We start from the raw sequence: 22,804 nt of genomic DNA, 5'->3' as shown, positions 1-22,804 counted from the left end.
GGGGGGGGGGGTGGGGGGGGGGGGGGGTGGGGGGGGGGGGGGGTGGGGGGGGGGGGGGGTGGGGGGGGGGGGGGGTGGGGGGGGGGGGGGGTGGGGGGGGGGGGGGGTGGGGGGGGGGGGGGGTGGGGGGGGGGGGGGGTGGGGGGGGGGGGGGGTGGGGGGGGGGGGGGGTGGGGGGGGGGGGGGGTGGGGGGGGGGGGGGGTGGGGGGGGGGGGGGGTGGGGGGGGGGGGGGGTGGGGGGGGGGGGGGGTGGGGGGGGGGGGGGGTGGGGGGGGGGGGGGGTGGGGGGGGGGGGGGGTGGGGGGGGGGGGGGGTGGGGGGGGGGGGGGGTGGGGGGGGGGGGGGGTGGGGGGGGGGGGGGGTGGGGGGGGGGGGGGGTGGGGGGGGGGGGGGGTGGGGGGGGGGGGGGGTGGGGGGGGGGGGGGGTGGGGGGGGGGGGGGGTGGGGGGGGGGGGGGGTGGGGGGGGGGGGGGGTGGGGGGGGGGGGGGGTGGGGGGGGGGGGGGGTGGGGGGGGGGGGGGGTGGGGGGGGGGGGGGGTGGGGGGGGGGGGGGGTGGGGGGGGGGGGGGGTGGGGGGGGGGGGGGGTGGGGGGGGGGGGGGGTGGGGGGGGGGGGGGGTGGGGGGGGGGGGGGGTGGGGGGGGGGGGGGGTGGGGGGGGGGGGGGGTGGGGGGGGGGGGGGGTGGGGGGGGGGGGGGGTGGGGGGGGGGGGGGGTGGGGGGGGGGGGGGGTGGGGGGGGGGGGGGGTGGGGGGGGGGGGGGGTGGGGGGGGGGGGGGGTGGGGGGGGGGGGGGGTGGGGGGGGGGGGGGGTGGGGGGGGGGGGGGGTGGGGGGGGGGGGGGGTGGGGGGGGGGGGGGGTGGGGGGGGGGGGGGGTGGGGGGGGGGGGGGGTGGGGGGGGGGGGGGGTGGGGGGGGGGGGGGGTGGGGGGGGGGGGGGGTGGGGGGGGGGGGGGGTGGGGGGGGGGGGGGGTGGGGGGGGGGGGGGGTGGGGGGGGGGGGGGGTGGGGGGGGGGGGGGGTGGGGGGGGGGGGGGGTGGGGGGGGGGGGGGGTGGGGGGGGGGGGGGGTGGGGGGGGGGGGGGGTGGGGGGGGGGGGGGGTGGGGGGGGGGGGGGGTGGGGGGGGGGGGGGGTGGGGGGGGGGGGGGGTGGGGGGGGGGGGGGGTGGGGGGGGGGGGGGGTGGGGGGGGGGGGGGGTGGGGGGGGGGGGGGGTGGGGGGGGGGGGGGGTGGGGGGGGGGGGGGGTGGGGGGGGGGGGGGGTGGGGGGGGGGGGGGGTGGGGGGGGGGGGGGGTGGGGGGGGGGGGGGGTGGGGGGGGGGGGGGGTGGGGGGGGGGGGGGGTGGGGGGGGGGGGGGGTGGGGGGGGGGGGGGGTGGGGGGGGGGGGGGGTGGGGGGGGGGGGGGGTGGGGGGGGGGGGGGGTGGGGGGGGGGGGGGGTGGGGGGGGGGGGGGGTGGGGGGGGGGGGGGGTGGGGGGGGGGGGGGGTGGGGGGGGGGGGGGGTGGGGGGGGGGGGGGGTGGGGGGGGGGGGGGGTGGGGGGGGGGGGGGGTGGGGGGGGGGGGGGGTGGGGGGGGGGGGGGGTGGGGGGGGGGGGGGGTGGGGGGGGGGGGGGGTGGGGGGGGGGGGGGGTGGGGGGGGGGGGGGGTGGGGGGGGGGGGGGGTGGGGGGGGGGGGGGGTGGGGGGGGGGGGGGGTGGGGGGGGGGGGGGGTGGGGGGGGGGGGGGGTGGGGGGGGGGGGGGGTGGGGGGGGGGGGGGGTGGGGGGGGGGGGGGGTGGGGGGGGGGGGGGGTGGGGGGGGGGGGGGGTGGGGGGGGGGGGGGGTGGGGGGGGGGGGGGGTGGGGGGGGGGGGGGGTGGGGGGGGGGGGGGGTGGGGGGGGGGGGGGGTGGGGGGGGGGGGGGGTGGGGGGGGGGGGGGGTGGGGGGGGGGGGGGGTGGGGGGGGGGGGGGGTGGGGGGGGGGGGGGGTGGGGGGGGGGGGGGGTGGGGGGGGGGGGGGGTGGGGGGGGGGGGGGGTGGGGGGGGGGGGGGGTGGGGGGGGGGGGGGGTGGGGGGGGGGGGGGGTGGGGGGGGGGGGGGGTGGGGGGGGGGGGGGGTGGGGGGGGGGGGGGGTGGGGGGGGGGGGGGGTGGGGGGGGGGGGGGGTGGGGGGGGGGGGGGGTGGGGGGGGGGGGGGGTGGGGGGGGGGGGGGGTGGGGGGGGGGGGGGGTGGGGGGGGGGGGGGGTGGGGGGGGGGGGGGGTGGGGGGGGGGGGGGGTGGGGGGGGGGGGGGGTGGGGGGGGGGGGGGGTGGGGGGGGGGGGGGGTGGGGGGGGGGGGGGGTGGGGGGGGGGGGGGGTGGGGGGGGGGGGGGGTGGGGGGGGGGGGGGGTGGGGGGGGGGGGGGGTGGGGGGGGGGGGGGGTGGGGGGGGGGGGGGGTGGGGGGGGGGGGGGGTGGGGGGGGGGGGGGGTGGGGGGGGGGGGGGGTGGGGGGGGGGGGGGGTGGGGGGGGGGGGGGGTGGGGGGGGGGGGGGGTGGGGGGGGGGGGGGGTGGGGGGGGGGGGGGGTGGGGGGGGGGGGGGGTGGGGGGGGGGGGGGGTGGGGGGGGGGGGGGGTGGGGGGGGGGGGGGGTGGGGGGGGGGGGGGGTGGGGGGGGGGGGGGGTGGGGGGGGGGGGGGGTGGGGGGGGGGGGGGGTGGGGGGGGGGGGGGGTGGGGGGGGGGGGGGGTGGGGGGGGGGGGGGGTGGGGGGGGGGGGGGGTGGGGGGGGGGGGGGGTGGGGGGGGGGGGGGGTGGGGGGGGGGGGGGGTGGGGGGGGGGGGGGGTGGGGGGGGGGGGGGGTGGGGGGGGGGGGGGGTGGGGGGGGGGGGGGGTGGGGGGGGGGGGGGGTGGGGGGGGGGGGGGGTGGGGGGGGGGGGGGGTGGGGGGGGGGGGGGGTGGGGGGGGGGGGGGGTGGGGGGGGGGGGGGGTGGGGGGGGGGGGGGGTGGGGGGGGGGGGGGGTGGGGGGGGGGGGGGGTGGGGGGGGGGGGGGGTGGGGGGGGGGGGGGGTGGGGGGGGGGGGGGGTGGGGGGGGGGGGGGGTGGGGGGGGGGGGGGGTGGGGGGGGGGGGGGGTGGGGGGGGGGGGGGGTGGGGGGGGGGGGGGGTGGGGGGGGGGGGGGGTGGGGGGGGGGGGGGGTGGGGGGGGGGGGGGGTGGGGGGGGGGGGGGGTGGGGGGGGGGGGGGGTGGGGGGGGGGGGGGGTGGGGGGGGGGGGGGGTGGGGGGGGGGGGGGGTGGGGGGGGGGGGGGGTGGGGGGGGGGGGGGGTGGGGGGGGGGGGGGGTGGGGGGGGGGGGGGGTGGGGGGGGGGGGGGGTGGGGGGGGGGGGGGGTGGGGGGGGGGGGGGGTGGGGGGGGGGGGGGGTGGGGGGGGGGGGGGGTGGGGGGGGGGGGGGGTGGGGGGGGGGGGGGGTGGGGGGGGGGGGGGGTGGGGGGGGGGGGGGGTGGGGGGGGGGGGGGGTGGGGGGGGGGGGGGGTGGGGGGGGGGGGGGGTGGGGGGGGGGGGGGGTGGGGGGGGGGGGGGGTGGGGGGGGGGGGGGGTGGGGGGGGGGGGGGGTGGGGGGGGGGGGGGGTGGGGGGGGGGGGGGGTGGGGGGGGGGGGGGGTGGGGGGGGGGGGGGGTGGGGGGGGGGGGGGGTGGGGGGGGGGGGGGGTGGGGGGGGGGGGGGGTGGGGGGGGGGGGGGGTGGGGGGGGGGGGGGGTGGGGGGGGGGGGGGGTGGGGGGGGGGGGGGGTGGGGGGGGGGGGGGGTGGGGGGGGGGGGGGGTGGGGGGGGGGGGGGGTGGGGGGGGGGGGGGGTGGGGGGGGGGGGGGGTGGGGGGGGGGGGGGGTGGGGGGGGGGGGGGGTGGGGGGGGGGGGGGGTGGGGGGGGGGGGGGGTGGGGGGGGGGGGGGGTGGGGGGGGGGGGGGGTGGGGGGGGGGGGGGGTGGGGGGGGGGGGGGGTGGGGGGGGGGGGGGGTGGGGGGGGGGGGGGGTGGGGGGGGGGGGGGGTGGGGGGGGGGGGGGGTGGGGGGGGGGGGGGGTGGGGGGGGGGGGGGGTGGGGGGGGGGGGGGGTGGGGGGGGGGGGGGGTGGGGGGGGGGGGGGGTGGGGGGGGGGGGGGGTGGGGGGGGGGGGGGGTGGGGGGGGGGGGGGGTGGGGGGGGGGGGGGGTGGGGGGGGGGGGGGGTGGGGGGGGGGGGGGGTGGGGGGGGGGGGGGGTGGGGGGGGGGGGGGGTGGGGGGGGGGGGGGGTGGGGGGGGGGGGGGGTGGGGGGGGGGGGGGGTGGGGGGGGGGGGGGGTGGGGGGGGGGGGGGGTGGGGGGGGGGGGGGGTGGGGGGGGGGGGGGGTGGGGGGGGGGGGGGGTGGGGGGGGGGGGGGGTGGGGGGGGGGGGGGGTGGGGGGGGGGGGGGGTGGGGGGGGGGGGGGGTGGGGGGGGGGGGGGGTGGGGGGGGGGGGGGGTGGGGGGGGGGGGGGGTGGGGGGGGGGGGGGGTGGGGGGGGGGGGGGGTGGGGGGGGGGGGGGGTGGGGGGGGGGGGGGGTGGGGGGGGGGGGGGGTGGGGGGGGGGGGGGGTGGGGGGGGGGGGGGGTGGGGGGGGGGGGGGGTGGGGGGGGGGGGGGGTGGGGGGGGGGGGGGGTGGGGGGGGGGGGGGGTGGGGGGGGGGGGGGGTGGGGGGGGGGGGGGGTGGGGGGGGGGGGGGGTGGGGGGGGGGGGGGGTGGGGGGGGGGGGGGGTGGGGGGGGGGGGGGGTGGGGGGGGGGGGGGGTGGGGGGGGGGGGGGGTGGGGGGGGGGGGGGGTGGGGGGGGGGGGGGGTGGGGGGGGGGGGGGGTGGGGGGGGGGGGGGGTGGGGGGGGGGGGGGGTGGGGGGGGGGGGGGGTGGGGGGGGGGGGGGGTGGGGGGGGGGGGGGGTGGGGGGGGGGGGGGGTGGGGGGGGGGGGGGGTGGGGGGGGGGGGGGGTGGGGGGGGGGGGGGGTGGGGGGGGGGGGGGGTGGGGGGGGGGGGGGGTGGGGGGGGGGGGGGGTGGGGGGGGGGGGGGGTGGGGGGGGGGGGGGGTGGGGGGGGGGGGGGGTGGGGGGGGGGGGGGGTGGGGGGGGGGGGGGGTGGGGGGGGGGGGGGGTGGGGGGGGGGGGGGGTGGGGGGGGGGGGGGGTGGGGGGGGGGGGGGGTGGGGGGGGGGGGGGGTGGGGGGGGGGGGGGGTGGGGGGGGGGGGGGGTGGGGGGGGGGGGGGGTGGGGGGGGGGGGGGGTGGGGGGGGGGGGGGGTGGGGGGGGGGGGGGGTGGGGGGGGGGGGGGGTGGGGGGGGGGGGGGGTGGGGGGGGGGGGGGGTGGGGGGGGGGGGGGGTGGGGGGGGGGGGGGGTGGGGGGGGGGGGGGGTGGGGGGGGGGGGGGGTGGGGGGGGGGGGGGGTGGGGGGGGGGGGGGGTGGGGGGGGGGGGGGGTGGGGGGGGGGGGGGGTGGGGGGGGGGGGGGGTGGGGGGGGGGGGGGGTGGGGGGGGGGGGGGGTGGGGGGGGGGGGGGGTGGGGGGGGGGGGGGGTGGGGGGGGGGGGGGGTGGGGGGGGGGGGGGGTGGGGGGGGGGGGGGGTGGGGGGGGGGGGGGGTGGGGGGGGGGGGGGGTGGGGGGGGGGGGGGGTGGGGGGGGGGGGGGGTGGGGGGGGGGGGGGGTGGGGGGGGGGGGGGGTGGGGGGGGGGGGGGGTGGGGGGGGGGGGGGGTGGGGGGGGGGGGGGGTGGGGGGGGGGGGGGGTGGGGGGGGGGGGGGGTGGGGGGGGGGGGGGGTGGGGGGGGGGGGGGGTGGGGGGGGGGGGGGGTGGGGGGGGGGGGGGGTGGGGGGGGGGGGGGGTGGGGGGGGGGGGGGGTGGGGGGGGGGGGGGGTGGGGGGGGGGGGGGGTGGGGGGGGGGGGGGGTGGGGGGGGGGGGGGGTGGGGGGGGGGGGGGGTGGGGGGGGGGGGGGGTGGGGGGGGGGGGGGGTGGGGGGGGGGGGGGGTGGGGGGGGGGGGGGGTGGGGGGGGGGGGGGGTGGGGGGGGGGGGGGGTGGGGGGGGGGGGGGGTGGGGGGGGGGGGGGGTGGGGGGGGGGGGGGGTGGGGGGGGGGGGGGGTGGGGGGGGGGGGGGGTGGGGGGGGGGGGGGGTGGGGGGGGGGGGGGGTGGGGGGGGGGGGGGGTGGGGGGGGGGGGGGGTGGGGGGGGGGGGGGGTGGGGGGGGGGGGGGGTGGGGGGGGGGGGGGGTGGGGGGGGGGGGGGGTGGGGGGGGGGGGGGGTGGGGGGGGGGGGGGGTGGGGGGGGGGGGGGGTGGGGGGGGGGGGGGGTGGGGGGGGGGGGGGGTGGGGGGGGGGGGGGGTGGGGGGGGGGGGGGGTGGGGGGGGGGGGGGGTGGGGGGGGGGGGGGGTGGGGGGGGGGGGGGGTGGGGGGGGGGGGGGGTGGGGGGGGGGGGGGGTGGGGGGGGGGGGGGGTGGGGGGGGGGGGGGGTGGGGGGGGGGGGGGGTGGGGGGGGGGGGGGGTGGGGGGGGGGGGGGGTGGGGGGGGGGGGGGGTGGGGGGGGGGGGGGGTGGGGGGGGGGGGGGGTGGGGGGGGGGGGGGGTGGGGGGGGGGGGGGGTGGGGGGGGGGGGGGGTGGGGGGGGGGGGGGGTGGGGGGGGGGGGGGGTGGGGGGGGGGGGGGGTGGGGGGGGGGGGGGGTGGGGGGGGGGGGGGGTGGGGGGGGGGGGGGGTGGGGGGGGGGGGGGGTGGGGGGGGGGGGGGGTGGGGGGGGGGGGGGGTGGGGGGGGGGGGGGGTGGGGGGGGGGGGGGGTGGGGGGGGGGGGGGGTGGGGGGGGGGGGGGGTGGGGGGGGGGGGGGGTGGGGGGGGGGGGGGGTGGGGGGGGGGGGGGGTGGGGGGGGGGGGGGGTGGGGGGGGGGGGGGGTGGGGGGGGGGGGGGGTGGGGGGGGGGGGGGGTGGGGGGGGGGGGGGGTGGGGGGGGGGGGGGGTGGGGGGGGGGGGGGGTGGGGGGGGGGGGGGGTGGGGGGGGGGGGGGGTGGGGGGGGGGGGGGGTGGGGGGGGGGGGGGGTGGGGGGGGGGGGGGGTGGGGGGGGGGGGGGGTGGGGGGGGGGGGGGGTGGGGGGGGGGGGGGGTGGGGGGGGGGGGGGGTGGGGGGGGGGGGGGGTGGGGGGGGGGGGGGGTGGGGGGGGGGGGGGGTGGGGGGGGGGGGGGGTGGGGGGGGGGGGGGGTGGGGGGGGGGGGGGGTGGGGGGGGGGGGGGGTGGGGGGGGGGGGGGGTGGGGGGGGGGGGGGGTGGGGGGGGGGGGGGGTGGGGGGGGGGGGGGGTGGGGGGGGGGGGGGGTGGGGGGGGGGGGGGGTGGGGGGGGGGGGGGGTGGGGGGGGGGGGGGGTGGGGGGGGGGGGGGGTGGGGGGGGGGGGGGGTGGGGGGGGGGGGGGGTGGGGGGGGGGGGGGGTGGGGGGGGGGGGGGGTGGGGGGGGGGGGGGGTGGGGGGGGGGGGGGGTGGGGGGGGGGGGGGGTGGGGGGGGGGGGGGGTGGGGGGGGGGGGGGGTGGGGGGGGGGGGGGGTGGGGGGGGGGGGGGGTGGGGGGGGGGGGGGGTGGGGGGGGGGGGGGGTGGGGGGGGGGGGGGGTGGGGGGGGGGGGGGGTGGGGGGGGGGGGGGGTGGGGGGGGGGGGGGGTGGGGGGGGGGGGGGGTGGGGGGGGGGGGGGGTGGGGGGGGGGGGGGGTGGGGGGGGGGGGGGGTGGGGGGGGGGGGGGGTGGGGGGGGGGGGGGGTGGGGGGGGGGGGGGGTGGGGGGGGGGGGGGGTGGGGGGGGGGGGGGGTGGGGGGGGGGGGGGGTGGGGGGGGGGGGGGGTGGGGGGGGGGGGGGGTGGGGGGGGGGGGGGGTGGGGGGGGGGGGGGGTGGGGGGGGGGGGGGGTGGGGGGGGGGGGGGGTGGGGGGGGGGGGGGGTGGGGGGGGGGGGGGGTGGGGGGGGGGGGGGGTGGGGGGGGGGGGGGGTGGGGGGGGGGGGGGGTGGGGGGGGGGGGGGGTGGGGGGGGGGGGGGGTGGGGGGGGGGGGGGGTGGGGGGGGGGGGGGGTGGGGGGGGGGGGGGGTGGGGGGGGGGGGGGGTGGGGGGGGGGGGGGGTGGGGGGGGGGGGGGGTGGGGGGGGGGGGGGGTGGGGGGGGGGGGGGGTGGGGGGGGGGGGGGGTGGGGGGGGGGGGGGGTGGGGGGGGGGGGGGGTGGGGGGGGGGGGGGGTGGGGGGGGGGGGGGGTGGGGGGGGGGGGGGGTGGGGGGGGGGGGGGGTGGGGGGGGGGGGGGGTGGGGGGGGGGGGGGGTGGGGGGGGGGGGGGGTGGGGGGGGGGGGGGGTGGGGGGGGGGGGGGGTGGGGGGGGGGGGGGGTGGGGGGGGGGGGGGGTGGGGGGGGGGGGGGGTGGGGGGGGGGGGGGGTGGGGGGGGGGGGGGGTGGGGGGGGGGGGGGGTGGGGGGGGGGGGGGGTGGGGGGGGGGGGGGGTGGGGGGGGGGGGGGGTGGGGGGGGGGGGGGGTGGGGGGGGGGGGGGGTGGGGGGGGGGGGGGGTGGGGGGGGGGGGGGGTGGGGGGGGGGGGGGGTGGGGGGGGGGGGGGGTGGGGGGGGGGGGGGGTGGGGGGGGGGGGGGGTGGGGGGGGGGGGGGGTGGGGGGGGGGGGGGGTGGGGGGGGGGGGGGGTGGGGGGGGGGGGGGGTGGGGGGGGGGGGGGGTGGGGGGGGGGGGGGGTGGGGGGGGGGGGGGGTGGGGGGGGGGGGGGGTGGGGGGGGGGGGGGGTGGGGGGGGGGGGGGGTGGGGGGGGGGGGGGGTGGGGGGGGGGGGGGGTGGGGGGGGGGGGGGGTGGGGGGGGGGGGGGGTGGGGGGGGGGGGGGGTGGGGGGGGGGGGGGGTGGGGGGGGGGGGGGGTGGGGGGGGGGGGGGGTGGGGGGGGGGGGGGGTGGGGGGGGGGGGGGGTGGGGGGGGGGGGGGGTGGGGGGGGGGGGGGGTGGGGGGGGGGGGGGGTGGGGGGGGGGGGGGGTGGGGGGGGGGGGGGGTGGGGGGGGGGGGGGGTGGGGGGGGGGGGGGGTGGGGGGGGGGGGGGGTGGGGGGGGGGGGGGGTGGGGGGGGGGGGGGGTGGGGGGGGGGGGGGGTGGGGGGGGGGGGGGGTGGGGGGGGGGGGGGGTGGGGGGGGGGGGGGGTGGGGGGGGGGGGGGGTGGGGGGGGGGGGGGGTGGGGGGGGGGGGGGGTGGGGGGGGGGGGGGGTGGGGGGGGGGGGGGGTGGGGGGGGGGGGGGGTGGGGGGGGGGGGGGGTGGGGGGGGGGGGGGGTGGGGGGGGGGGGGGGTGGGGGGGGGGGGGGGTGGGGGGGGGGGGGGGTGGGGGGGGGGGGGGGTGGGGGGGGGGGGGGGTGGGGGGGGGGGGGGGTGGGGGGGGGGGGGGGTGGGGGGGGGGGGGGGTGGGGGGGGGGGGGGGTGGGGGGGGGGGGGGGTGGGGGGGGGGGGGGGTGGGGGGGGGGGGGGGTGGGGGGGGGGGGGGGTGGGGGGGGGGGGGGGTGGGGGGGGGGGGGGGTGGGGGGGGGGGGGGGTGGGGGGGGGGGGGGGTGGGGGGGGGGGGGGGTGGGGGGGGGGGGGGGTGGGGGGGGGGGGGGGTGGGGGGGGGGGGGGGTGGGGGGGGGGGGGGGTGGGGGGGGGGGGGGGTGGGGGGGGGGGGGGGTGGGGGGGGGGGGGGGTGGGGGGGGGGGGGGGTGGGGGGGGGGGGGGGTGGGGGGGGGGGGGGGTGGGGGGGGGGGGGGGTGGGGGGGGGGGGGGGTGGGGGGGGGGGGGGGTGGGGGGGGGGGGGGGTGGGGGGGGGGGGGGGTGGGGGGGGGGGGGGGTGGGGGGGGGGGGGGGTGGGGGGGGGGGGGGGTGGGGGGGGGGGGGGGTGGGGGGGGGGGGGGGTGGGGGGGGGGGGGGGTGGGGGGGGGGGGGGGTGGGGGGGGGGGGGGGTGGGGGGGGGGGGGGGTGGGGGGGGGGGGGGGTGGGGGGGGGGGGGGGTGGGGGGGGGGGGGGGTGGGGGGGGGGGGGGGTGGGGGGGGGGGGGGGTGGGGGGGGGGGGGGGTGGGGGGGGGGGGGGGTGGGGGGGGGGGGGGGTGGGGGGGGGGGGGGGTGGGGGGGGGGGGGGGTGGGGGGGGGGGGGGGTGGGGGGGGGGGGGGGTGGGGGGGGGGGGGGGTGGGGGGGGGGGGGGGTGGGGGGGGGGGGGGGTGGGGGGGGGGGGGGGTGGGGGGGGGGGGGGGTGGGGGGGGGGGGGGGTGGGGGGGGGGGGGGGTGGGGGGGGGGGGGGGTGGGGGGGGGGGGGGGTGGGGGGGGGGGGGGGTGGGGGGGGGGGGGGGTGGGGGGGGGGGGGGGTGGGGGGGGGGGGGGGTGGGGGGGGGGGGGGGTGGGGGGGGGGGGGGGTGGGGGGGGGGGGGGGTGGGGGGGGGGGGGGGTGGGGGGGGGGGGGGGTGGGGGGGGGGGGGGGTGGGGGGGGGGGGGGGTGGGGGGGGGGGGGGGTGGGGGGGGGGGGGGGTGGGGGGGGGGGGGGGTGGGGGGGGGGGGGGGTGGGGGGGGGGGGGGGTGGGGGGGGGGGGGGGTGGGGGGGGGGGGGGGTGGGGGGGGGGGGGGGTGGGGGGGGGGGGGGGTGGGGGGGGGGGGGGGTGGGGGGGGGGGGGGGTGGGGGGGGGGGGGGGTGGGGGGGGGGGGGGGTGGGGGGGGGGGGGGGTGGGGGGGGGGGGGGGTGGGGGGGGGGGGGGGTGGGGGGGGGGGGGGGTGGGGGGGGGGGGGGGTGGGGGGGGGGGGGGGTGGGGGGGGGGGGGGGTGGGGGGGGGGGGGGGTGGGGGGGGGGGGGGGTGGGGGGGGGGGGGGGTGGGGGGGGGGGGGGGTGGGGGGGGGGGGGGGTGGGGGGGGGGGGGGGTGGGGGGGGGGGGGGGTGGGGGGGGGGGGGGGTGGGGGGGGGGGGGGGTGGGGGGGGGGGGGGGTGGGGGGGGGGGGGGGTGGGGGGGGGGGGGGGTGGGGGGGGGGGGGGGTGGGGGGGGGGGGGGGTGGGGGGGGGGGGGGGTGGGGGGGGGGGGGGGTGGGGGGGGGGGGGGGTGGGGGGGGGGGGGGGTGGGGGGGGGGGGGGGTGGGGGGGGGGGGGGGTGGGGGGGGGGGGGGGTGGGGGGGGGGGGGGGTGGGGGGGGGGGGGGGTGGGGGGGGGGGGGGGTGGGGGGGGGGGGGGGTGGGGGGGGGGGGGGGTGGGGGGGGGGGGGGGTGGGGGGGGGGGGGGGTGGGGGGGGGGGGGGGTGGGGGGGGGGGGGGGTGGGGGGGGGGGGGGGTGGGGGGGGGGGGGGGTGGGGGGGGGGGGGGGTGGGGGGGGGGGGGGGTGGGGGGGGGGGGGGGTGGGGGGGGGGGGGGGTGGGGGGGGGGGGGGGTGGGGGGGGGGGGGGGTGGGGGGGGGGGGGGGTGGGGGGGGGGGGGGGTGGGGGGGGGGGGGGGTGGGGGGGGGGGGGGGTGGGGGGGGGGGGGGGTGGGGGGGGGGGGGGGTGGGGGGGGGGGGGGGTGGGGGGGGGGGGGGGTGGGGGGGGGGGGGGGTGGGGGGGGGGGGGGGTGGGGGGGGGGGGGGGTGGGGGGGGGGGGGGGTGGGGGGGGGGGGGGGTGGGGGGGGGGGGGGGTGGGGGGGGGGGGGGGTGGGGGGGGGGGGGGGTGGGGGGGGGGGGGGGTGGGGGGGGGGGGGGGTGGGGGGGGGGGGGGGTGGGGGGGGGGGGGGGTGGGGGGGGGGGGGGGTGGGGGGGGGGGGGGGTGGGGGGGGGGGGGGGTGGGGGGGGGGGGGGGTGGGGGGGGGGGGGGGTGGGGGGGGGGGGGGGTGGGGGGGGGGGGGGGTGGGGGGGGGGGGGGGTGGGGGGGGGGGGGGGTGGGGGGGGGGGGGGGTGGGGGGGGGGGGGGGTGGGGGGGGGGGGGGGTGGGGGGGGGGGGGGGTGGGGGGGGGGGGGGGTGGGGGGGGGGGGGGGTGGGGGGGGGGGGGGGTGGGGGGGGGGGGGGGTGGGGGGGGGGGGGGGTGGGGGGGGGGGGGGGTGGGGGGGGGGGGGGGTGGGGGGGGGGGGGGGTGGGGGGGGGGGGGGGTGGGGGGGGGGGGGGGTGGGGGGGGGGGGGGGTGGGGGGGGGGGGGGGTGGGGGGGGGGGGGGGTGGGGGGGGGGGGGGGTGGGGGGGGGGGGGGGTGGGGGGGGGGGGGGGTGGGGGGGGGGGGGGGTGGGGGGGGGGGGGGGTGGGGGGGGGGGGGGGTGGGGGGGGGGGGGGGTGGGGGGGGGGGGGGGTGGGGGGGGGGGGGGGTGGGGGGGGGGGGGGGTGGGGGGGGGGGGGGGTGGGGGGGGGGGGGGGTGGGGGGGGGGGGGGGTGGGGGGGGGGGGGGGTGGGGGGGGGGGGGGGTGGGGGGGGGGGGGGGTGGGGGGGGGGGGGGGTGGGGGGGGGGGGGGGTGGGGGGGGGGGGGGGTGGGGGGGGGGGGGGGTGGGGGGGGGGGGGGGTGGGGGGGGGGGGGGGTGGGGGGGGGGGGGGGTGGGGGGGGGGGGGGGTGGGGGGGGGGGGGGGTGGGGGGGGGGGGGGGTGGGGGGGGGGGGGGGTGGGGGGGGGGGGGGGTGGGGGGGGGGGGGGGTGGGGGGGGGGGGGGGTGGGGGGGGGGGGGGGTGGGGGGGGGGGGGGGTGGGGGGGGGGGGGGGTGGGGGGGGGGGGGGGTGGGGGGGGGGGGGGGTGGGGGGGGGGGGGGGTGGGGGGGGGGGGGGGTGGGGGGGGGGGGGGGTGGGGGGGGGGGGGGGTGGGGGGGGGGGGGGGTGGGGGGGGGGGGGGGTGGGGGGGGGGGGGGGTGGGGGGGGGGGGGGGTGGGGGGGGGGGGGGGTGGGGGGGGGGGGGGGTGGGGGGGGGGGGGGGTGGGGGGGGGGGGGGGTGGGGGGGGGGGGGGGTGGGGGGGGGGGGGGGTGGGGGGGGGGGGGGGTGGGGGGGGGGGGGGGTGGGGGGGGGGGGGGGTGGGGGGGGGGGGGGGTGGGGGGGGGGGGGGGTGGGGGGGGGGGGGGGTGGGGGGGGGGGGGGGTGGGGGGGGGGGGGGGTGGGGGGGGGGGGGGGTGGGGGGGGGGGGGGGTGGGGGGGGGGGGGGGTGGGGGGGGGGGGGGGTGGGGGGGGGGGGGGGTGGGGGGGGGGGGGGGTGGGGGGGGGGGGGGGTGGGGGGGGGGGGGGGTGGGGGGGGGGGGGGGTGGGGGGGGGGGGGGGTGGGGGGGGGGGGGGGTGGGGGGGGGGGGGGGTGGGGGGGGGGGGGGGTGGGGGGGGGGGGGGGTGGGGGGGGGGGGGGGTGGGGGGGGGGGGGGGTGGGGGGGGGGGGGGGTGGGGGGGGGGGGGGGTGGGGGGGGGGGGGGGTGGGGGGGGGGGGGGGTGGGGGGGGGGGGGGGTGGGGGGGGGGGGGGGTGGGGGGGGGGGGGGGTGGGGGGGGGGGGGGGTGGGGGGGGGGGGGGGTGGGGGGGGGGGGGGGTGGGGGGGGGGGGGGGTGGGGGGGGGGGGGGGTGGGGGGGGGGGGGGGTGGGGGGGGGGGGGGGTGGGGGGGGGGGGGGGTGGGGGGGGGGGGGGGGGGGGGGGGGGGGGGGTGGGGGGGGGGGGGAGTGGGGGGGGGGGGGGGTGGAGGGGGGGGGTGGGGGGGGGGAGGGGGGTTGGGGTTGTGGTGGGGGTGAGGGTTGGGGTGGGGGGGGGGGTGGGGGTGGGGGGGGACACTAGGGATGGATCTGCTCAAAGAGGGGCCTGAAGCCCAGGTATAACACTAGGGATGGACCTGCTCAGAGAGGGGCCTGAAGCCCAGGTTTAACACTAGGGATGGACCTGCCCAGAGCAAAATTCACAGTTCAATGAGGAATAGAGGGCTTGAAGCCCAGGTATAACACTAGGGATGGACCTGCCCAGAGCAAAATTCATAGTAAAGTAAGAAACAGAGGGGCCTGAAGCCCAGGTATAACACTAGCGATGGACCTGCTCAGAGCCAAAGTCACAGTTCAGTGAGGAACCGAGGGGCCTGAAGCCCAGGTTTAACACTAGGGATGGACCTGCTCACAGCAAAATTCACCTTTCAATGAGGAATAGAGGAGCCTGAAGCCCAGGTTTTACACAAGGGATGATCTGCTCAGAGCAAAATTCTCAGTTCAATGAGGAATAGAGGGGCCTGAAGCCCAGGTATAACACTAGGGATGGATCTGCTCAGAGCAAAATTCACAGTTCAATGAGGAACAGAGGGGCCTGTAGTCCCGGTATAACACTACGGATGGGTCTGCTCTGAGCAACATTCACTGTTAAATAGACAGGCCTGTAGCCCAATACTCAAGGGATCGGTATGCTCTGGTATGAAGTCCAGGATCAGTATGTAGCCCAGGGACAAATCAAGTCTTCTCTAAGATCATAATTCCCAAACCAATCTGAAATGGAAGGGCTTGAAGCCCACCTGGGCGTCAAGTGTATGGTCTTCTCCAAGAAACAAATTCATAGAGAAATCTAGGAATGGAAGTGCTTGAAGCAGAGAAAGAATAAAGAGAGTTTCTTTGACATGTATGTTCAAAGAGAAATCGGGTAATATAAGGAAAGATGTCAATGTGGGAGTGAAGGGAAATTCCTCTATGAAATTCATATGAACAGAGAAATCCGGACCTGGAAAGGCATGATGCCCAGGCAAGAGGTTTCTCCATGAGATGGTATTTCACAGAGAAATCTGGGAATGGAAAGGCAAGAATCCAAGGAGGGAGTCAAAGGAGATTCCTCTATGAAATGCATACAAGTGGAGAAATGCAGAACTGGAAAGGTTTGAGCCCAGGTGGGAGTGAAGAGAGATTCCTCTATGAAATGCATATGAACCTAGAAATCGGGGAATGGAAAGGCATGAAGCCATGTGGAAGTCAGGGGAGATTCCTCTATTAAATTTTTTATTTCAATTTGTACGCCCCATAAGGGCTCAGAGCCGCTTACAGTAGTAAATAGCATAAAATTTGATGAACATTTAACGCACTTAAAACAATGATAAAATTAAAATCTAATCCAGTTAAAATACATTTAAATTAAAATTTGTGTGTGTATACAATGGAAATCACCATTTACCTCTATAACGTTTACCTCTACTGCACCATTTACCTCTACTGCAACAAAGTTCATAAGCATTAAAGGATTTTGCGTGTGTATACAATGGAAGTCACCACTGAGTTCTACAATCTGCACTACTGCAACAAATTTCATAAGCATTAATGGTTTTGCGTGTGTATACAATGGAAATCACCACTGAGCCTTACAACCTGCACTACTGCAACACATTTCATAAGCATTAAAGGTTTTGCGTATGTATACCATGGGAATCACCACTTACCTCTACAACCTGCACTTCTGCAAGGTCCAGCACACAACACGAAGAGTCCTTCTGGATCATGTTCATCCATCTAGTTCAGCTCCCTTCAAGGGGACAGCTCTCCTCAATGGACACAAAGACCTTCCCCTGATTCTGCATGAAAGCCCTATGTTTCAGATATTTGCTATGTGCGTGTATGTAAAGATTACCTAAGCACACTATGGCTAGTAGGCATTGGTGGGCTTCTCTGACATCAATTTGCCTATCCCCGTTCAAAAACCACCTGTGATCCTGATCCCTTTCAGAAGAAGCAAAGCCTTGTGTGGGGACTTTGATAAGAGGCTCTTTGCCCCACAAGGAGTCACTGCTGCCTAGCACAGTGATGGCAAATTGTTTGGGCTTGGGGTGCCAAAAATTTGAAAAAGGCTTAATATGACTCCGCTCCCATGTCACCCATCACCCAAATAAAAAGACACAGTTTTTTTTACAAATTCATTTATTTAAAAACAACAGCAATCCATTCATGTGTGGTATCTGCTTTATTTTTTAAAAGTCAAATAATTCCAAAATGCCTGAAACTCAAGCAGGGAGGATTGTCATGTGTTGATGAACACTAGTGTGTCACCCAAAACACTGTGGTGTTTCACCTTTGACACAAGTGTCATAGGTTTGCCATCACTGGCTCAAAGGAATGATGCTTCCAGTGCAGAGAGGAAAGAGATGAGCTTTTCCTCTGAGAGGCCTCTCCATAGGACAAAAGCACATGCCTATTAACTTTCAGGTGTTTGTACTGTATCCAGAGTTTATGCCCATCCAGGTTATACTTAGGAGAGTTTGCATACAACCTCCAAAAATTAAATACCCATTTTATTTATTTTAGGCCTCAAGTAATGGTCTGTGTGCTGGATGTGCATGCAAAATGGCTCACTGCAGCTACCATTAAGACTAAAGCCATAAACTCATGAACAGAAATTGCGTTTTAAAATAGAAATTTCAAGGCACCAAATCCAAAATCTGAAGGCAGTGCTTCTCATCATGCAAGTCATATGCAGTAGAATAAAGAATCTTCCCCACCCGCCAAACGTAAACCCACCAAATCCAAAATCTGAAACGCAAACACACCAAATCCAAAATCTGAATACAGGTCTTATGCAGCAGAATAAAGAATCTCCCCCACCCGCCAGATGTAAACCCACCAAATCCAAAATCTGAAAGCAGTGCTTCTCATCATACAAGTCTTAAGCAGCAGAATAAAGAATCTCCCCCACCCGCCAAATATAAATGCACATAATCCAAAATCTGAAACGTAAACCCACCGAATCCAAAATCTGAAATGTAAACCCACCGAATCCAAAATCTGAAATGTAAATACACCAAATCCAAAATCTGAAATGTAAATACACCAAATCCAAAATCTGAATACAGGTCTTATGCAGCAGAATACAAGTCTCATACAATTCTTAAGCAGCAGAATAAGGAATCTCCCCCACCCGCCAGATGTAAACACACCAAATCCAAAAACTGAAAGCAGTGCTTCTCATCATACAAGTCTTATGCAGCAGAATAAAGAATCTCCTCCACCCGCCCAATGTAAACGCACATAATCCAAAATCTAAAACGTAAACCCACCGAATCCAAAATCTGAAACGTAAACCCACCGAATCCAAAATCTGAATACAGTTCTTATGCAGCAGAATACAAGTCTCATACAAGTCTTATGCAGCAGAATAAACAATCTCCCCCACCCGCCAGACGTAAACCCACCAAATCCAAAATCTGAAAGCAGGTGCTTCTCATCATACAAGTCTTATGCAACAGAATAAAGTATCTCCCCCACCCACCAAACACAAACCCACCAAATCCAAAATCTGAAAGCAGGTGCTTCTCATCATACAAGTCTTGTGCAGCAGAATAAAGAATCTCCCCCACCCGCCAAACATAAACCCACCAAACCCAAAATTTGAAACGTAAACCCACCAAATCCAAAATCTGAACGCAGTGCTTCTCATACAAGTCTTATGCAGCAGAATAAAGAATCTCCCCCACCCGCCAAAAAAATCTGTTAAAGAAGGGCCAAATTATTATCACCATATAAAAAGGGTGGAGAGAGAAATATTCTAAATTGCTGCTCTCTTTCAAAAGAAGAGAGAGAGAAAAGCTGGAACCCTTCATGGAACAGAAATATGCAAGCACAGAAATCTTGGTTTCTAGTTCAGCCTGAGGGAGACCAGATGTAAACCCACCCATATCTGCATACATTGACACCCGCCACCTTCATGGACCAGACTGACCGTATCTTGCTGTCCAGGAGACTTTGCAAAACACTGTCCTTCCATGATCCCTCATGCTGCTGCTGGAAAGAAAGGGAGAATCCAGTTAAGAAGGATCTAGCCAAGTCCAGGGCAAGTCCCATTTCCTCCCTCCCCAGACCTCAAGAATCTGCACAAAGAGCAAATTCTATGTTTTCCACACACTCCATAGCACCCCCCCCCCCCCCACCTTTTACCTTAGTTCAGGCTGAAAAACTTCGGGCCTATTCAGTTCAGGCTGAAAAAACCCTTGGTAGGAACTACACTACCCAGGAGACCTTGGGGCTCACAAGGTCTCCTGGGTAGTGTAGTTCCCTCAAAGGCCCTTTTCAGTCCGATTTTCAGCCTGAACTTTTTCAGCCTGAACTAAGGTAAGTGGAAGGGGGCGCAAAGGGGTGAGGGGGCGTGGGGACATGGGGCGGGGCGGCTTGGGGAGAAGGGGGAAGGGTCAGGGGGCGATTTCCCCCCGGCGCGCGCATGGTGCAATGTGCACCCCTTCCTGCCCCTTGTAGCTCCACTACTGTTGAAAAGAAACAATATTGTTTTCATAACGTTTTCTGGCAAACACACAACAAAGCTTCCAGTCACGCCACAAAGGTCTTTGAGCTATGAGAGCAGCTGCAACCAAAGCAACTTTTTAAAGCCAATCAGAAGCCCAATTGGGCAGAAGCCCCTCCCACTTCCTAAAAACATCAGGAAAGGTATGGCAAATGCCATGCTGTGGGCTTCCACTCCAAGGCCCCATCTGCACATGCGGAATAATGCACTTTCACAATTGTTTGCAAGTGGGTTTTGCTATTCCTCACAGTAAAATCCAGCTGCAAAGTGCATTGAAACAGATTGAAAGTGCATTATTCTGCATGTGCCCATGGGGCCTTTTTATTATTTTTGAATGTTTTATGTACAATGGTAGAACCTTATATATACACTCTCTTTCAAAGTTCACTATACTGTTGTATAAAATGGGAAATTAAGAAATGTAAGATAGAATATGTAATATACTGCCCCCATTTGTAGAACAAATAGTGCACTGTTATTATGTAAGTTTATATTGTTATTTCATTTGGAAATTAAGAAAAATGTATTTAATTTTTTTAAGTGTATTATTCTGCATGTGTGGAAGGGGCCAAAGATTTGCACTCTTTTCCCTCCAGGCACAAAAATGGGCCACAAAAATTATTCCCCACTCCTCCACATGAGCGGTGGACTCTTATCTGGTGAACTGGATTTGTTTCCCCACTTCTACATTCCAGCTGGGTGACCCTGGGCAAGTCACAGTTCTCTCAGAACTCTCACCCAGACTGCTTAAGAGGCAGAACAGAGGCCACAGTTCATAGATGACTTCCAAACACCTCTAATGCAGTGATGGTCTTTGCAAAAAATCAGGAAAATGTATTTTTGAGCATTTAGTGCAAACTGTTTACTATGGCATTTAAAACATCAAATGCCATCTGTGTGTGTCAGAGTTATAGCAGTTTGATTTAAAACTCAAGATTCAAAAGTAAGTCTTCAGCTTTCAGTTTTTGGTTTAAAATGGTTGCCTGGTTGGAACAGAAATTCCCCTGCCAAACCTCTTCCAATGCAATTCTATACAGAATTTCTGCAGTGAAAAATTAATGGATAAAGACTACCGTAGCCTAACACTGCATTGGACAGCAAGGTTAAGTTATATTTGGGGGGTGGGGGGGGATCTGATTGGCACCATTATTTCTGAGTCAATTAATACCTCTTATTTTGAGTTTCTATGATACTCTCAGGTTTACTGACAAAGTTGCAATTTTGTGTTTGCCATTTATATAGGGAATGCTAGTAGCAAATTATATCAAACATCCATGCTTGCCCAAATGGTAAAAATACATAAGGAGAGGCACAGCTGTTTAAAGCCAGGCTGGGCTGTTATTTGAGGGAGAATATTGAACTGGATCAACTCATTACCTGGGTCTCACCCTTGAAGACTCTATTTTCCAAAGAAGAGGCTGGAGTGTTTTAAATGCTGTAATATAAAAATTGACAGTTGATAGCAGGACAAATCCTTGAAGCCAGAAGTTTGAAAACTCACTACATTGAGAAATGTTATAGCTTTCCCCACATTTGGTAACTACAAGACTAATTCAGCACGTTTTGGTTGTTGCTTTTTTCACAGTTAAATAAGAAATAGATTGGCCTGTAGACCAGATAAAACACAAGGGATGGGTCTGCTCTGTGAGCAAAATTCAGTTAAATATGGAATAGATGGGCCTGTAGCCCAGGTAAAACGAAAAGGAACGATTACATCAGGAAAAAAATACATTCCTGTTGACACAGCAGTGAAATCAGAACAAGCAAATTCACGTACAGAATATTTTTGTCAACATTTGGCTACCTTTCCCTGCCATAGATGACTGGCTCAGTGCATTTCATCTTGCACTGTTTCAGGGATCAAGCAGCAACAACAACAAAATTTTAAAAAAAATTCCCTATCAAGTTACAATTGACTCAAGTTTTTCAACACAAGAGACATTCCAGAAGTGGTTTCCCATTGCCCTCCTTTCTATAGTGACCCCTGATCTCCTCAGTAGCCTCCCACCCATATACTAACCAAGACTGATCTTGCTTGATTTCTAAATTCTGACAAGATTAGGTTAGCCTGGACTATCCAGGTCAAGATGGTCCCCAAACACTTGTCAAACTGCTATTTTCTACACCTCCCCTCTTCAGTTCTATTCCCATGATAAACAGGACTGCTTTTATGAGGCTGCCTTCCCTGCATGGTAAAGGGGCAAGATTGGAATGCCTCAGGAATGCATCTGGCATTTTCCCGCCTTTTTTAAAAAGCTCCCCTTTAAAAAAAACCTCACACACAGGCTCCATATCCCATGTTTTTTTAAATCCCTCTGTTTCACTTCAGTTTTAATTTTTGCAACATCTGTTCCAAATATTTCATGCCACATTTATTCATTTTAAGCCTCCTGCCTGTCCTTGCTTTTTTTTCATTGCTCGTAACCGGCACTGAGCCCTTTGGGGATAGGGCAGGATATAAATCCAATAAAATAAAATAAAGTGAGAATGAACAGCCAAGGTCACCCAGTAAATTTCATGATGGAGTGGGAATTTGAACCCAGCTCTCCTCAGTCTCTCGTTTACTGTAACTACAAAGGCTATGGTGGACTGCATCATTCCACCATGACATTTTGTTCCTCTCCCATTCCATTTCCTTTCCTACTAGCCTTTCATGCACTTATTATCTTTTGAAAATATGGCTTTTGAGGTGTAAGCCAGACTATAAGACATACTCTAGGCTCGGGTCTCCACAGCCTTTTTGAGGCTGCAGGCAGCCTTGTTTCTGTAACCCAACTTAAAAGAAGAGTTGTATTTATGTATCCCCCCTTCTTTCCTGTAAGGAGACTTAAAGGGGCTTACAAACTCCTTTCCCTTCCTCCCTCACAACAAACACTCTGTGAAGTAGGGGTGGCTGAGAGAGCTCCAAAGAACTGTGACTAGCCCAAGGTCACCCAGCAGGCATGTGTTGGGGTGCACAACTAATTTGGCTCCCCAGATAAACCTCCACAGCTTAAGTGGCAGAGCGGGGAATTACACCTGACTTTCCAGATTAGAGTGCACCCACTCTTAACCACTACACCACGCTGGCTTTAGATTTTAAGAGGGATATTATCATTAATGGAAAAGGAGTTCAAGTCTTTTGACAGTGTGATCCCACCTTGTGACCCTTAACATCCACCAGTCATACAACAAAAATAAACTTTAAATATGTTCTCTATTTCAAAAACAATAACGTGCAGTACAACAATGAAATATGGCAAACTAATATAGAAACAATGATCAACATATAATAGTTCTCACCTGTTGTGCAAAAAAGACTAGCAGAGTCTCGGTCCTTTACAGTTCTCTCTAGCTGGGTCCTGTAGCACCACTGATGGACTTGCATTTTTGCATTTCTTTACTAAGCCCTCTCTCCTGAAGCCCAGGGATGGATGTGCTCAGAGCAAAATGCACAGTTCAATGAGGAATAGAGGGACCTGAAGCCCAGGTATAACACAAGGGATAGATCTGCTCAGAGCAAAATCCACAGTTCAATAAGGAATAGAGGAGCCAAGCCTTCAAGAGTAGCCCTGAAATATCAGACAATAGTTCATAACAGCTGAGCCCTCTGAAGTAGATTGGCTCCAGGTGCAGGCCTCTAACAAACATCAGGAAATAGAGCCTTATATGGGAAATCTGAGCTCTAACTCCCCCTAAAGGACTCTGGGTTTACCCAAAATTGACTTTTGGGTTAAAGGAGCAACTTAAGACATACAAAGATGGTCGAAATTAAAACTATCTTGGTCTGGAAGAGTAGTATTGATTAAAATAAACATTTTGCTGAAACTAATTTTTTGTTTGTTTGAAATGCTACCAATATTTATTTCAGACAAAACATTAAGGGATTGACAATCACATTTAAATGCATTCATCTACAATCATAAAAAAACCGGAATCAGATCCAGAGTTTTACAAGATGAAAAGAAAAGAGGAGGCCTCGAATATTAGGCTCTATTACGGGCAGCCAGCCAGGTTTGGATTACAGATTGGATTAAACACCCAAGACAAATAATAATTAAATTAGAGATGCATTATTTGGAGGCAGGTATATTATATATAAAATTATATATGGCAGAAAAGCTATCATATTTGAGAGAAACATATCAGAAAGAAAAACATGAAGTAATGAAAGATCTACTTGTGTTTATGTTGTTATGTTTTATGAATAACCATAAATTGTACTTTCTTAAAAGTAGCAGGTGATGTGAAAGACCTCTGCCTGACCCTGGAGATCCACTGCCAATCTGAGTAGACACAGCTGACTTTGATGGACTGATTATCTGATTCAGTTTAAGTCAGCTTCATATGTGGAACGAATGATACAGAGTGAGGCCGGGGAGGTGGCATCTCTCTTTCCCCATGTGTACCACCCCCACCCACCCCCGGCCTGCTTTAAGCCCCAGTAGATTGGCATCCACCCCTCGTTCGGCTTCAGACAGCTGGAGCAGAATGTCCATTTTTAAATCAGGGAATGGCAAAGGGAGGCAGAGTTAACCTCCTGTCCTACATCTGCATTCCTTATCCATAACAGACTGCCCCACCATGCACATGAATATTTTTTGTAGTAAAAATTACACATCAAGGAATTTAATCACAAACATGTAGGGATGATGCAACTGAAACTCCTGTGTGCATAAAA

This window comes from Sphaerodactylus townsendi, linkage group LG13, assembly GCF_021028975.2.
Source record: "Sphaerodactylus townsendi isolate TG3544 linkage group LG13, MPM_Stown_v2.3, whole genome shotgun sequence".
Taxonomy (NCBI): Eukaryota; Metazoa; Chordata; class Lepidosauria; order Squamata; family Sphaerodactylidae; genus Sphaerodactylus; species Sphaerodactylus townsendi.
This window is presented reverse-complemented; position numbering follows the sequence as displayed.